Genomic DNA, 15,491 nt, shown 5'->3' with positions numbered 1-15,491 from the left:
TTGTCCCGTGAATAAGTAAAAAGAGTTCCCCCAACTTTTTTTTAACCTCCCGCCAAAAGGGGCACAATAAAAATTACATTTACGGCGTTTTAGTGTCCTCGTGGATATTTAATAACATTTAAGAGATATTTTTTGTTCCGTGAATAAGTAAATTTTTACTCGGCCTAATTAAAATTGCACTTTATTTTATTTAATTTATTTATTATTATTATTTTTTTAACGGCCTTTTAAAATCCTCGTGGATATTTAATAACATTTAAGGGATATTTTTTGTCCCGTGAATAAGTACCCTCCCTCCAAATTGAACACAATTAAAATTACACTTTATTTTATTTTATTTTTTATTTTTAACGGCATTTTAAAATCCTTGTGGATATTTAATAACATTTAAGGTATATTTTTTGTCCTGTGAATAAGTTTTTCCACCACTTTTTTTTTTACCTTCCCGCCAAATTGGGTACAATTAAAATTTCACTTTCTTTGGCGGGCACAATTAAAATTTTATTTTATTTTATTATTATTATTTTTTAACAGCTTTTTAAAATCCTCGTGGATATTTAATAATATATAAGGGTTATTTTTTATTGGTGAATCAGTAAGACTTTCCACCAAATTTTTTTACCCTCCCTCCAATTGGACACCATTAAAATTACACTTAAAAATATATATATAAATTAATAAATAAATAAACCTAATCCACATTTCGCATTAACCTCAAACACAGAAGAAGAGGGGAGGGACAAATCAGAGGGGAGCAGTGACGAAGAAGAGGGGAGCGGTCACCAGCGATATTTCTTTTCCCTCTTTCAATTAAACCTAATATTTCTCTCCATGAGCCTCTTTCAGTTGGCCATCGATCGAAGCAAGTGGCAAGCCCTAAGCCCTAAATGATAACGCATGGCTCAGAGACGAAATCTGAAGATTGTGTTTGAATTTCTCTAACCTCTCTCGCCCTTTGTCTGATCGGTAAGCAACCCTAATTTATCTATGTCGAATTTCTTTTTCACACATAAGTTGTACACACTGACACATAGTTGCGCCCGCACACACATGTATTTGTATTTGTGTGTATATATTGAACTGAAAGTCTAAAATACACAGTCGTCTCTCTGTCTCTAGGAAGGAAAAGTCTTGTTGGTGTTTGCTTGTTCAATAAGTGAGAATCTGAATGAGGAGGAAACCCAGCTCTCTCTCTCCTCTCCTTTTATGTTTCACCCACAATCTCTCTCATTTATAAGAAATGTGTATAAATATATACTTACATGTGTATATGATGTTTTTCAGTTTGGTTTTGAATCTCTATTGATTATAGCCCTTGTCTTTTACAATTTATGATATATGGAATACACTCCTTGAAATTGAAATTATAGATCGGTGTTAATTCAATTTTTTATTTTTAATTTTTTTAATTTTTATTATAATTATTTTTTTTTCTGATTACAATTCTGAGACGGACAGCATTTCCTAATTCACAATGTCGAATTCAGGTTTAGCACTTTCTATTATGTGAGTTGTGATATTCAGGTCCAACATTCTGGTAGAAATGCTGGGACTAGCTAAGTCACACGTGAATCCTTCTCTAATGTGCGCAGCTCGCTACATATGATAATTGCCTAACATTTTGGCTAGAATGGTGAACAAAAGTTTCTATATATATAGAAATAACTCTTAATTTGAATATAATAGTGAGCTAATTGATCTAAGTGGAATATTTTATTTATAATTAATTCATACAATTAATATTAGGATAGTCAAGATTAGCAATTAGTGGTACAAACACCTCTAGCTCTTTGAGATGAAGTCCGGATGGAAGATGCCCACTGTACACGAAAGATCGGGTCTAGCTAGAAGGGCTGGAGAATATGGAAACAGCAAATGGAACTGAAAGTGATTAGGAAAAGGTGGGTGGATATAGCTTCTTCAGGAAAAAAAAAAAAAATGTCAATAACCCTGATTTTGATTATTGGAATCATCTGTCTATAACCAAGTGAATGAATCATGGCGTACCTAAAAAACACTTTTACTTTTTTATTGCAAATTGTTACACATGTTGTTTTTAATTTAATTGATCATTTATTCCCGCCACTCAAATGATAACGGGTGACTATCAAAAGATTGTGTTTGGTTGTTAAAAAGAGTTGTAAATTATTATATGCCCAAATCAGAGCACTTTTTCTATTACATCCAAGCTTCACTTGAATGATCCAAGTATAGCTCATTTGTTTGAACCAAAAGCTCTTGCAGTCTAATGTTCTCATTTCAAGTGGAGCATTCTTAATTTCAACTTAAATCTTTCATCATCTTTAATGATATGGTGTTTCGTTTGGTGTCAAAAAAAAAAAAAAAATCCAAGTATATGTCACCTTTTGTCTATGGTGTATTATTATACACTGTACTTAATTTGAGTCAACCCATAGAAGATCTTGTTTCAAGGTCTAACATATGCCAATGTTTGCTTAGATCATGAGAACCCTGATTCTATTAATTTGATTATGTTTCCTCTATCATTATAGCCCTTGTCTTTTAATTATGTTTGCAGTTGGCCAATGACCATGAAAAGGATTTAAAATTTTCTTTCATAGTATTATATCGACTAGAGTATTTCCTAGCTTGAATGCAAGCTTGATGAATTATTGGTCGTCAATAAGACATGGCCTATTAATGGGTTAAAAGACAAGATAGGCTGAAATAATAAATAAAAGGCGAAACCACATAGAAATGCTGAAGAAAAACACAATAGCCCCTCTCATTTAAACCAAGTAGATGATCTTTAGCAAGCCAATGTTCAAAGACTAGACATTTGCAGCAGGTCTTGCAACGAACACCAAGAGAATATGACAGATTCAAAAAACCTGCCTTTCAATTTGAGAAGCTTTAATAATAATAGGGGATTGTTGTTGAACTCCAAATTTTTGATATCTTCTACCAGGAATGACCTGGAATGGGTCAGGTGTAGTTGTTGCCAAGGCTGAGATTGCAGCAACGGATCCTAATGCGTTAGAAGATCATTTTCCAATTGGTCCAGATTGTTGGAAAGTATGGATTGATGGTATCTTGGTCGACGATTGTCCTTTGTATTGAGCAAGCCTAAATGGAAATTTTTATCTTCGTGATGCTAACACAAGCTCGGTTGTATGGCCTAAGAAATGTGTGAAAATTATTCAGGTCAATTAGTCATTCATTAACTTATTATTACTTATTATTATATTTCTTAAATTAGTCATACAATCTGATTTTTTATGTATTTGTTGGCATTACATTTTTGAAATATTTTTTTCTGACAGGATTGATTATCACTAGTTCATTAGGAGCAGAAGAATCAGAATTTCTATGATTCCAGTCTACAACAAAGGTCAAATACTATGCCTCTTTCATATTGCACAATTTTAATGCTTTTTATACTCATACTTAGGGGGGTCATGTGCCTTTAAGTGACCAATTTTGCGGTGTATCTTAACCTTTATTACTTTATTGGTACATCGGCCAGTGTGGAGGGTATTTTTATTTCTTGTTTTAAAATGTTGAAAGCATGGGAGTATGGGATCATCGTATGTGGAGGTTTTGATTGATTGTTATGGAGAAGAAGTTGTTGATATGTTATTTATACCTTTACTTAAATTAGAGAACAATATTTGTAGGTAAATTGGAGAATGACTTCTCCATATTCTAATTATTTATGACCCTATACTAATGAGCAGACATACCACATATCATCAGAGATAATGAGAACCAATCCCAGGATTATAATTTATTTCAATCAGGCCTTATCAAGAAAAATCATTCCTGAGCACACAAGTATGTTGCATCCCACATCTAAAAGGATTTAGACTAAAAAAATATCATACTAAAACCTTTAAATTAACACTTCCCATACCCTCTCTGGAGGGTAATTGCTTAGTTATATATGGCCGGTTCTATTGATCCATGGATAATTAACGTGTAAAAGACTTGTTAACATAGCACATATGTTGAAAAAATATTCAGGTTCGTTGGACTTGGAAAACTTGCTGCCATAACTTAGGTTACTTTGCTTATGAAAAATGGCTGAAACACCGGATGAAAAAACTTGCTACCAGTGGAAGGGAAGCTTAGAAAAATGTCTGAAACATTGGATGAAAACAAGCTTCATGGACATGTTGGAAATGTTAGGGGCACTTGATAACTACACAAATAACAATAATAATAATCTTATATCATGGATGAAGACTAAAATCTTTCTTCCTTTTTTTTCTAACTTTTATCACACATTATATTTTTTTACTGTCAAGAGTGCTCATTTTTAACCCATGAAAGTATAGGGCAATGTTTAGGGATGGTATGAACGAGATTGAGTACTGTTTGAGATGTTAAAGTGTATGTGCGTTTGAGTTTGCTTAAACTTTTAAAAGAAAAAAATATATATTTTTTTGGATTTGTGTTTTGATTTTGTACTGTATTTAAAATCTTCATAATTCTCTATAAATGTATTTTATTATTATTATTTTCCTTTTCAGGGAACAAGTGTTAAAACCAATGACAAGTAAATTTGAGTGGCATTTGGGTTTGAGTTTGACACTTGTTAAAAAAGATAAAGAGATACGTTTCACATCAATTAACAATAAATTACAGAGATTTTGATTGGAGAGAAAGAAAAATATACCAAACTTGTATTGAAATTTTCTTGGTGTTTCCTACATGGCAACCTGCCCAAGAATAGTAAAGATGGAGGAAATTAGGAGAATGTAGTCAAGATAAGCCCTGGTATCTAACTTGGACTGTTGAAAATTTGGTGTCATGAGTACATGACTAAACCTAATTAATTACTTGTCCACTTGTCATGGTAGTTGAAGGGTAACAAAATCTATGACACTTAAACTTCATTAAGATTTCAAATGGTAGATTAGTCACACAACTCACACATTAATCACCACACCGACAATGATTATACTTGAACAAATTTATCATCCATTTTGTTCATTTCCATTGACTTAGACCCAAACAATTAATCAAACTTATAAGTCAGCATAACTTTACTATAATTTAGATAATCTAAGTGAGCACTCATGTCATGTGCGTTACACGACTTGCCGCCCTTAGTAGGGATCATATAAGAAAATTTAACTTAGTACAGAACAATATATAAAAGCTTAATTAAATGCTTTTTTTTTTTTGGTAGAAAACTAAAGAGAATAAGTCTATGCAATTAATTAAACACCATATTAATAAATACATGAAAGACATTGGCCACAAAAGATGTTTGTTCATAAAGGTTTGCCCTTTTTGGACCAGACTAAGGGCTCCACAGACCGCCCATCCCATCTTGGTTAATTAGAAAAACTTTTTGATCATGTGAAACCAAAAATTCAATGGTTTCCACGTTTTATTCAATTCAGTGATAGTTACTCAACCAATTAAGTCAAAAAAATATTGTGTGTTAGCTTTACAATCCAAAACAACAAAAAAAAATAAAAAAAAATAAAATACAAGCAAGCTGGATTGAGTTTGTGTTGATTTGTGTTACCCAAAACATCATTAAAAAAACATGTCAAAAATATTTTGATATAAATATTTCCTTGGAATGTGAGATTAGAAGTCTGAGCTCCACAATAGATATTTGTAAATGTGTATGAATACTTATTTGAAATTTGTTACGCAATCGCTTCTCATATTAGACTTATTAGATGACTCAAATATTGTTGGTTTTTTATATCTCCAAACAACACATGATAGAATTGATTTAAAAAAGAACTCATAATGTTGCTCAATAAGATTTCAATTTCCAACAGGTCTGATGCTAGCAAATTTCTTTTTATTTAACTTAAAAAATATATATTCACACACATTCATATATATATATATATATATATATATATATGTCTATATATATCTGGAGTCATGTGAATGATCCGTGAATATATAAGTGGAGGCACAAACATTCATCACTCACCAATCAACATGCATGTGGGTTGCTTTGACAACACTAGTTCTAGGAAAATACGAAAAGCAACAATTAAATTTAGTGTAATCAGTTTCACATAGTGAAGTTGAATATAAGTAAGAAAATATAGTAGTGTCATAGTGTGTACATAATGTTTAAAAACGATCTACATTTAAGCATTTTCTTTGACTTGAATTGAATGTTAGTAGATAAAGACCATACCCGTTGTAAATTTCAGAGAACGTGGACAATAAATAGTTTCTATGTTTGTTAGTATCTCATAGAATAAATATGGAAATTTAGTGAGAAAGTCATGATACAAGTTTGACACGTTTCCATTGCAAAATGGGGTTTTCTTTCCAAAATTCAGAGCCCCTTGCCAAAAATGAGGTCTCTCTTTTGTTGCCTTTCCAACAAAGATTGAGCTTTGAAACTGACTTTTACAGTTTAAAAGATTGTGAGTTGTTAGTCACACAACTCACACATTAAAAGATTTTAGTCACCATCTATGATATAAGAAATTCTTAGCAAAATGTTTGTGTTTGATTCATAAATGACAATCTTGTTATTTTCCTTTTTTATTAACTTTCTGAATTTGAAACTTATGTGATGCAGCTACTTTCTTGGATTTTGTACTGTGGATTTTGCAGCTACTTCCTTGGATTTTGTACAGTGAGGTGGTTTTTTGACAAGTGCAGACTGAAACTCAAGTGCTAGAAGGTTTATCAATTTTTCAACAGAAGTGTTCAGAAATTGATGATTTTCTTGACAAATGGATATACTTCTTGTTTTGAACATTGATAAATGTTGAATTGTTTTGGCACATTGATAAATGATGAATTGTAAAAATATTTTAACTCTTTTGATATATTTAATGAGATATGTATGTTTTTTGAATTGAATTATAGCTGAAAGTGATGTGAATTATAGGTAGTGGATGATTAACAAGCATTAATTGAGGGTGCTTTATTTATAAAATATATATGTATATATATTTTATTTACGGGGAGCTTGAAATCCTGTAAATAAGTGAAAATCCTTCTAAATAACTTTTTTACGGCATACATGGCAAGTCGTGAGAATGGTTTATATTACTTACGAATACCTAAATTCGCCGTAGAAAAGTTTTCTACGGCATGCTCCAATGCCTCGTGAGATTATGCCTGAATTCTTTCCATTTTTGAAGATTTAAGTACGTATATATATATGTATATAGGTTTTTGTATATATTTCGTTTTCAATTCAATTTTGGGGGTCACGGGCAAAACAAGTGACCAATCTTGTTGTGTTGTTATGTGAGAGGGCCCCATAAGCTTGCTTAGGTGCCCCCGTGCCATCCACATCACAGATCTGTGACTTTTCGAATTTCCCGTACCAGTTCGATCGATCAAAGTTTTCTTCGATCGATCATTCAGAAATCGATCGAACTTATCTCAGATCAATTTCATAGAGATCGATCTCACATTTTTATGATCGATCGAACTTCACAGATTTGTATCCTACACTTCACACACTCTCTTTTGTGATTCTATGCTATCTCATACATGCCCAATGCCTGTGTTTTCCACATTGGATGCATCCCATACTTATAGTGTTTAGCATGTTTCACTTAATGTCACTGTTTATTTACGCCACTTGCATAGATTCATGTTCTGTGTTGTCTATCTTATTTGATATACAAGTTTCTATATATTGTACTTCATTTCTTTATGCCGGTATTAACTTATATTGTAAGTGTTTTTCTTTCTGTTTTGCAGGCCATGGCTAGGGTAAAGACTGTTGCCCGTAGGCATCATCCACGTTAAGTCAGGCCCAGGATAGGGGGGCAGGCGAGCCCTCTTATGTTTAGGAGTAGCCCGAGCATCAGGCAGAGCCCTCCCATGTCCAGGATTCAGAGTAGCTTGTTGAGGCTGAGCAGTCGGAGCAGTTAGAGGATTATATCGAGGCAGATCCAGCTTAGTCCCCCTCAGCTGACTCTAGACTACAGTCTTTAGCCTCTACATCTTCATTATCCCATGATGAGGCTGAGCATACACCATCGCCTTCTCCATCTCCGCCTCATACACAGCCAGGCCAGGCCTTAGACAGACCTCTGCCCAGATATTCACACCTTAAAGTGGCGCATGAGTCAGTTTTTGACATCTTTTTCTTCTCCCGGTACATTTTGACCTGGGCAGCCTACGAGGATATAGACCGGAGGGGCATTTTAGCTATTCTAGCCCCTGTCACATACCCAGTTTACCCGAGGTTTGTTCGGATGTTCTTCCTAAACCTCCGGCCTGCCCTGAGTAATCTGGCAGAGCTGCGCACTATGGTTGATGGCCATCCTATCAGCATTATAGTAGAGACGCTGGCTAGGTCTTACCGATGCCCACATGTTTGCCCTCTTGATCTTGAGCTCGATTATCCCATTCTGGAGAGGAGGCCTTCTTATGCAGACATGGCTGTGGCACTTACAGACCATTGCAGTAAGGGCGAGACATTTGCTACTCGGAACTATTTGCTCAATGATCTGTGGTTCTTCGATTCGGTCTTATACCGAAATGTGTTTATGGCCGGCCACAAGATTTAGAGGAGAGGTGACTATTTGACTGCCTTGTATGCTTTCTACACAGGGTATTGGGTTTCTATTCCGGCCTTATATTGGAGCATCATGATGAAGCTATACGCTGACTACATCAGCAAGGCCAAGCTCAAGAGGGCTAAGTACCTTCCTTTTGGCCACTTTATTACTCAGAGCTTGCGAGATTAGCGCTATCCATTCCGTTCATATGAGTGCCTAGAGACAGGAGCTTGCCACTTTGGCAAGAAAGACTAGAATAAGAGCTACAATGCTCTTATCTAGAGTCTTATGGAGGACACTGTGATAGCAGCTGAGGAGGCTGAGGAGGAGGAGATGGCAGCAGCAGCAGCAGCAGATGATCCAGCAGTCGCACCGGCGGCTGCAGTATATATGGACATTGACTTGGAGCAAGAGCCTCCAGCAGAGGAGATCCCACATCGCTCTCCAGCGGGGTCACCATTACATTTCCCAGAGCAAGCTTAGGATGCACATCATTTTCCTGATCCAGTGGTACCTGAGACTCTAGTACGACACCCGACTTTGGAGAGCGTATCCAGGCTTTGGAGGATGTCGTAGTCTTTATCCGAGCGGACATTATCTCTATCCGAGCTGACATTTTATCTCTTCGTACGGATGTCATGACTGCGTTGCGAGATATATCCCGAGATATCCGCGGAGCGCGCCCTACCCGTCCTACCTCCTCAGTATGATATTCATGATCTCTCTATCTCTATACCTTAATTTCATATATCTGTGATACATTGCTACTGTTATGATATTTTTGCGGCCAGTCTGTTTGCCTAGACATTGTGATGTACATTATTTTTATCTTTCTATACATGCTATATTTTGGATGTCATATTTTTGTATTGATATATCTGTCTGTGATTGATTCCATCAGGTGCATCCAAATGACTTCAGTGAGAGAGAGTGCTGCCCAAATTTTCAGGACCACCCTTTTTCCTCTCTCCTTATTTCAATTCTTGTCCCATTTACACTTGCATATCCACTGCGCACTATTATTATCCCTTTTGTTATCTAATGAGTTTTATCTAAGTGCCATCTTTTCAGGACCACAGTTAATTCAAAGTTTGGGGGGGTTATACCACCCACTTTGGATACTTGTGTCTCGGCCATTTTTCGCCATAGCTACACTGGTATACTCTTTCCGTTGTTCTCTTTGCACATTGAGGACATTGTGCCATTTAAATTTGGGGGTAATGGTGTTAATTGCAGTATTTGCTTTCAATTCAAAATTTTAAGCATGACTTGTGTATTTGAGGGATTGTCTATGATTAGTCCATAACTAGCTATGATTTTGATCTTTTGAGGACTATATTGCTTTGAATTTAAAAATTGTGACTTGAGAGTTCAATACTCCTTGTATGCCTTGTGGATGCCATTTCGGAGTAAATTTTTCGAAAGATTGATATCTTACTTGCACTTATGGTGCACATCATCCTGATTTTGTGATTATTTTGAGATTCAATTTAAGATTCTACACTAGCACAGGTGCACACTAGCATTCATTTGTGGGGTACATGCTTTGTTAATTATTGATTTGATTATATATCCCAATTAAGCTAGTACTGCATTGAAAGCTTTAATTCTTGATAAAGGTGGATAACAACCCCTTTTCACTAAGGAGCCGGGATTCTAGCCTCATCAGGCATTGAATTTCTCGCGCCAAAAAGTGGAGGGCCCAAACTCTAGGTTAATAATTGGATCTAAAAATAAAAAATAAATAAATAAAAAAGTGAGGACTTCTCCCAAAAGGTGAGAAGTGCAAAATGATTAGATGGAGGATGTTTTGATTTGTAGCCTAGTTGATTTGAGCTTGTAAATTCTTAGGGGTGTTTGAATGCTTAATACCCTAAAGCCGTCCAGTTTGGGAGTCATTGACCTAACACTCGACCTCATGGATCACTAGAAAGCTTAATAGATCAACACATTGCACCATACTTCCATCTTTGATCCGTAGGGGAAAAAAAAAAAAAAAAAAAAAAAAAAAAAAAAAATCGAGTGAAAAGAATAAGCGCACCTAGAACAATAAAACTTTAATACAAGGTCCATTCTTTGTTTTAATGATCGGGACTAGATTTGTGTGCTAATTTGAGGGTAAGGATGCGATCCTTTCTTTAGTTAGCTTAGATAGCAACGTACTTAATGCCGGTCCACTCAAAAAGGATTCTAGTGTTGTTTTGATTTGCATGATCATTTTTTTGATGTGTGGAGGACCATACTTGCTTACCTGATGTAGAGATTTTGGGAGATTGCTTGGAAATGGTTGAAAAATTGCATACTTGAGGTAGTTTTCTCCCAATGCTTGTTTGCAATATTGGTGCCTCTTTAGTGAGAAAAAGCTTAATGTTTGTGGGTATCATTTCTGGAAACTCTCACGAGACTTTACTCGTCCACTAGGGGTAACCTAGGGGTTTAAAAGGTTTGTTGCATATGCTAAATACAATCGTGTTCCCTACGAAAGTGGCATTATCCATTTATTGCTTTCTAGATTCATACCTGTATAGTTGTTCATTTCATTCCTTTACTTTATAGTTCATTGCTAGGGACTAACAATATTTAAGTTTGGGGGTGTGATGAGCGCTGAAAAGTGCGCATTTAAACCCCTTAAGCTTAGGTATTTTAGGACCTTTATCTATCTTACTTTCCCATTTTAGACTAATTTCGTGTTATTGTCCTTTTTAGGTACTTATCCCCAAAATAAGCTAATTCAGCCAAATAAAAGCTTAAAAGAAGCAAAGTCAAGCTGGACGGAAAAAATGAGCAAAGTGGAAGCAGAATGAAGCAAAGTGTGGAAATCAGCATGTTCGATCAATCTCAAGAATACTTCGATCGATCGAAAGTTCATTGATCTAGACTCTCCAAGATGGATCCAAGCTCTTTTGCCCTTATCCAAAGATCCCACAAAGTTCGATCGATCCAACAATTCTCAGATCGATCGAAAAGATTTCATCTTATCTTGTTATACCACCCCACCTACCACTTTTGTCTCTTTCCCCAAAATATCTAAAATCTGTCCTTATCCAAAAAGGCGCCGCCATGGGGGATCGATCCAGCCAAAGTTTGATAGATCTCAGCCAACTTCGATCGATCTCAGCATAGGTTCGATCGATCGAACCCTCTCAAGTGCGAATTAAATCAATTTCCAGCTCATTAAAAGTTGTCTCATGGTGCAATCATTAGAGAAGCCCTTGTGTACGAGCCTAGACCATTGGGTTTGACATTTGAGCTACCTATATAAGGATTATAAGCCACTTTTACACATATGTTTGGAGGAATTGATAGAGATAATTTTTTATTATTCTTAGAGAGGAAGAAAAGAGAAGAGGAGGCTAGAGACACATTCTTGAGAGGTCTTCCATCTAACTCAAGAAGAAGAGTATTTCTACCATGGAGATAGCCCTTGAGGGTTGGAGGACACCATCCATGAGTGGCTAGACACCCTCTTGGGGCTAGAGTTAGCCCTAAGCATACTTTCTTTACCTTGATTTATGTATTTTTTAGGGGATTTGTGTTGTAATACATGTTTTGACATCTTTATATACATAGATCTTGTTTATTCAATGATTTGTGTGGTTTAATTCTTCCAATTGATCATTTCATTCTATACATATGTTTATGTATGCTAGAATAGATGTTCATATGTTTATCTCTATCTCTTGTGTTGTTGATGCATGTCTATGTGTGTTGATGCTATAGACCTAGAGATTGTCAAGACATAGTGCTTAATAGAATGCTTTGTAGTTTATTTGATTGTTCATACTCATTTCTTGATGAATTATGCCTCTCCCTTAGTTTAATTAGTTTAATTTTCATGTCATTAGCTTAGACGTAGTGTAGTTACCTTAGTTGTTAAATGGGGGGACAATCCATGCTTATTGTTTGATGTTCCACGCTTATGAATGCAAGTAGTATTTTTCTCTAATTATGTAATGTGTTTGGATTGTGAGCTTAAAGAAGGATTAATGGTTTAGTTTGATATATTGTGCTATTCATTGTGTTGTTTACACAATATATACTTAATTGGTCATCCATACTTATTGAAACAACCACACACACTCACTATTGTTGTAACATATGTTTCCCCCCTCATTAATTGTGAATTGAGTATATAGAAAGGTGATGCTTAGTGGTGATCTCTAAGTCCCAAGACCTCTCTCTCTTGTTTTCTCTATCCTTTAATTACTTGTTTTATATTGAGCTTGTTTAATCTTAATTGTAGTTTAATCAACCAAATAATCTACCTTTGATCACTCGACCTACTAATCCTAAGCATTGTTTCCATTACTAGTAGCCTTCTAATCCCTTGGAACGATCCCTACTCACCCTTGCTATGTTAGTAGTAGTTGTAGTGGTGGTTTTTATAAATTTAAACTTGACCCAAAAGACTTTTCTTGAACCGTGTATTCACTACATTATTTTGGCATATAGGAACGGCCACCGTCAAGGTTGAATGATCAAAGATTGATTGGTGATTGATTAATTAAACTACAATGCAATTAAAGATTAATGCAAGTAAAAAGAGTAATCTAGAAAGTAGGGAAAAGATATAGGAGAGAGGTCTTGGGGCTTAGAGTCACTACTAAGCTTCATGTAATGACCCAAGTTTTTATTCAACTCGGTGCGTTAGTGATGACCATAAAGTTGACCGTAACGGATCCGAAGTGCAGAAGTAAAATATAAAACAATGGCCTCAAGAAACACAACACCTCCCTAAGACACCAATGTAACCCTCAATGAGGTCACGGAACCCAAAGAAAACAAATGCGGAAGCGACGTTTCAAAAAGGGACAAGAATGAACCTAGGGGAAAAATGGTAATTTCTAAGGTGAAAGTGGGGGTTACTGAGCATACCATTGGAAAGACGATGAAAAATTAGTCAAGTTCAAAAAAAAATTCACTCGATTTGGAGTCCGAACGAAGGAGATATGGTTAATGGAAGAAACAGAGGTAAATAGGTCAAAAGGAGCCAACCCAAGCACATCTAACCAATTACCAAACCTTCCTAACCGGTTAGGAGGCCAAAACAGAGAGTTCGCATTTTGCCCCAAGTGATTTAACCAGTTACAAGAAGCCTACTACTCTCACACTTGTACTACAGGTCAGCAAAAAGCTGAAAGTAGGGGTTTTTCGGGAAAAAAATGGGTTTTTGAGGCCAAGATACATTTTCTGGAAAAACACAAAGAGGAAACCCTCCTCAAAATTGAGTTTTCTACTCGACAACGTGAAAGAAAATGAAAAAAAAAAAAAAAAAACTCGTTGTAAAATGCCCAAAATGCCCCTCCATGAAATTAGGTCATGAGGGTCAAAAAGCTGCTAAAATGTAAAACTGAAAGTTGAACTTTGCGATGGATTTCGGGCACCAAGACGACATTTTTTGAAAAAACACAATGAAGAAACCCCCCCTCCCCTTAAAATCACGTTTTCTAAGTGACCATTTGAAGATCAGAATTTATTTTCTGAAGGAAAATCCAAAAATGCTCTTAAACCAGATTATGCAATGAAAATGGAAAATAAGTCCATAGGAGGCTCATTTCACCAAAGAAGAAGTTTTTCATGAAAACGATCATGCACACAAACATAACTTACCTAATAGGATGCTCTACAATGGTCCATGGCTTAAAAATACCACCGATGCAAAATCCGATCCCCCAACGGCCAAAAAGGCGAACATGGACTTGAAATGGAAAACTTGGAACTCAAAATTATGAAATGGTTTCAAAATGCCATTTGGACCTTGGCCACACTTCATGCATGATTACTGAATGCTAATAGATGAATTTCATATACAATGCACGCTCCGGTGCAAAAGAGTATACTAAAACGCATGATTTTTCATATATTCTCATTTAAGGCAAGATTTAACATCCATGACATATATGTAATTTCAAAAGAAGTTTGGCCCTTGGCCTCATGTCATATACATAAAATGAGAATCGAAAAGTGTGCTTAGGCACACATTTGACACATAAGACTACAAATGGCTTTTCAAGCCAACCTTTACAAGAATGGAAATCTTCAAGTTCACAAATCATCCATGCATAATGAGAATCTCAACCTTGATCCTGTACCTAAAAAATATCCCCAGTAACTTCGGGGTGAGTAACATAAAGCTACTTGTAGGAAATGAGCATGCATCGACCTAGCATTTTACAATTTTATCACCTTAAGGTGGAACATGCTAAAGGGGCTCATGCCACCTAACGTCTATGTCAATGTGAGACTTAGGGAACATTCTAAGCTACCTTAGAACATTTCTAGCATAAATCACATCATTCATGCAATTCAAACAATATAGAAGCTTGTTATACAAAGCAACGAGGTATAGATTCTCAAAGTCCTTAACTTAAAATCTAAAACATGAAAACTACTAAAGTAGGTCATGCCATCTAACGTCTATGTTCTAATGAATCTATAGGATCATTCCTAAGTTACATTTGAACATCAAAACACAAATCACAATATGAATGTCATTCAATCAACATTGGAACTTCCAATACAACGCATAAAGCATGATTTCTCAAAGTTAACATCTTGAAGCTCAAAATGGGAAGCCAATTAAGTAACAAGAAGTTACAATATCATATAGTTATCAACTTAAATGAAAATTAAAATTAAATAAAGTGGATACTTGGACATCACGCCGGATCGACCAACACCATAGTTACTTTAGGGTTATTAACCCATGGGTAACCTCCCTATGTGTGCCTTAGACTGTAGAGGGACAATCCCCCGTACTAGAACCATGTCCTAGCCGTAGCTGAACAATGACATCCACAAGTTTCCAAAATCAAAAAGTTATGCAACAACGTATATATATCAACAAGTATATACAAGATAACCATCTACCACGCACAACCAAATTTGGAAACGCATACAATACATGCTCTAAATCCACAACTACTATTGCATGACAAATGTCGAATCTTCAGTGTGCGATTCGTTACACGCTATGACAATATATTTCAACATTGAAAACATAAACTCATG

General features: G+C 35.6%; 1 long non-coding RNA gene across 3 annotated transcripts; it reads left to right on the top strand.

Moving 5' to 3' along the window:
* The first annotated feature begins 710 nt into the window (after positions 1 to 710).
* LOC132300797 (uncharacterized) lies at positions 711 to 12,065 on the top strand. 3 transcript variants are annotated; one of them, XR_009480572.1, is made up of 7 exons: positions 711 to 966; positions 2,930 to 3,165; positions 3,285 to 3,352; positions 6,533 to 6,637; positions 7,675 to 9,184; positions 9,382 to 9,697; positions 11,187 to 12,065. It is a non-coding gene; the product is annotated as an uncharacterized LOC132300797 (long non-coding RNA). The 3 variants fall into 3 exon arrangements; XR_009480571.1 differs by having other exon boundaries at positions 9,382 to 12,065; XR_009480573.1 differs by lacking the exon at positions 2,930 to 3,165 and having other exon boundaries at positions 9,382 to 12,065.
* The last annotated feature ends 3,426 nt before the right edge of the window (positions 12,066 to 15,491 follow it).

This window comes from Cornus florida, unplaced genomic scaffold, assembly GCF_030987335.1.
Source record: "Cornus florida cultivar Cherokee Brave unplaced genomic scaffold, ASM3098733v1 CherokeeBrave_3.0.0_Hap2_Chr03, whole genome shotgun sequence".
Taxonomy (NCBI): Eukaryota; Viridiplantae; Streptophyta; class Magnoliopsida; order Cornales; family Cornaceae; genus Cornus; species Cornus florida.
Note: the sequence above shows the minus strand (reverse complement) of the source record. Positions and strands in the feature narration are given on the sequence as shown.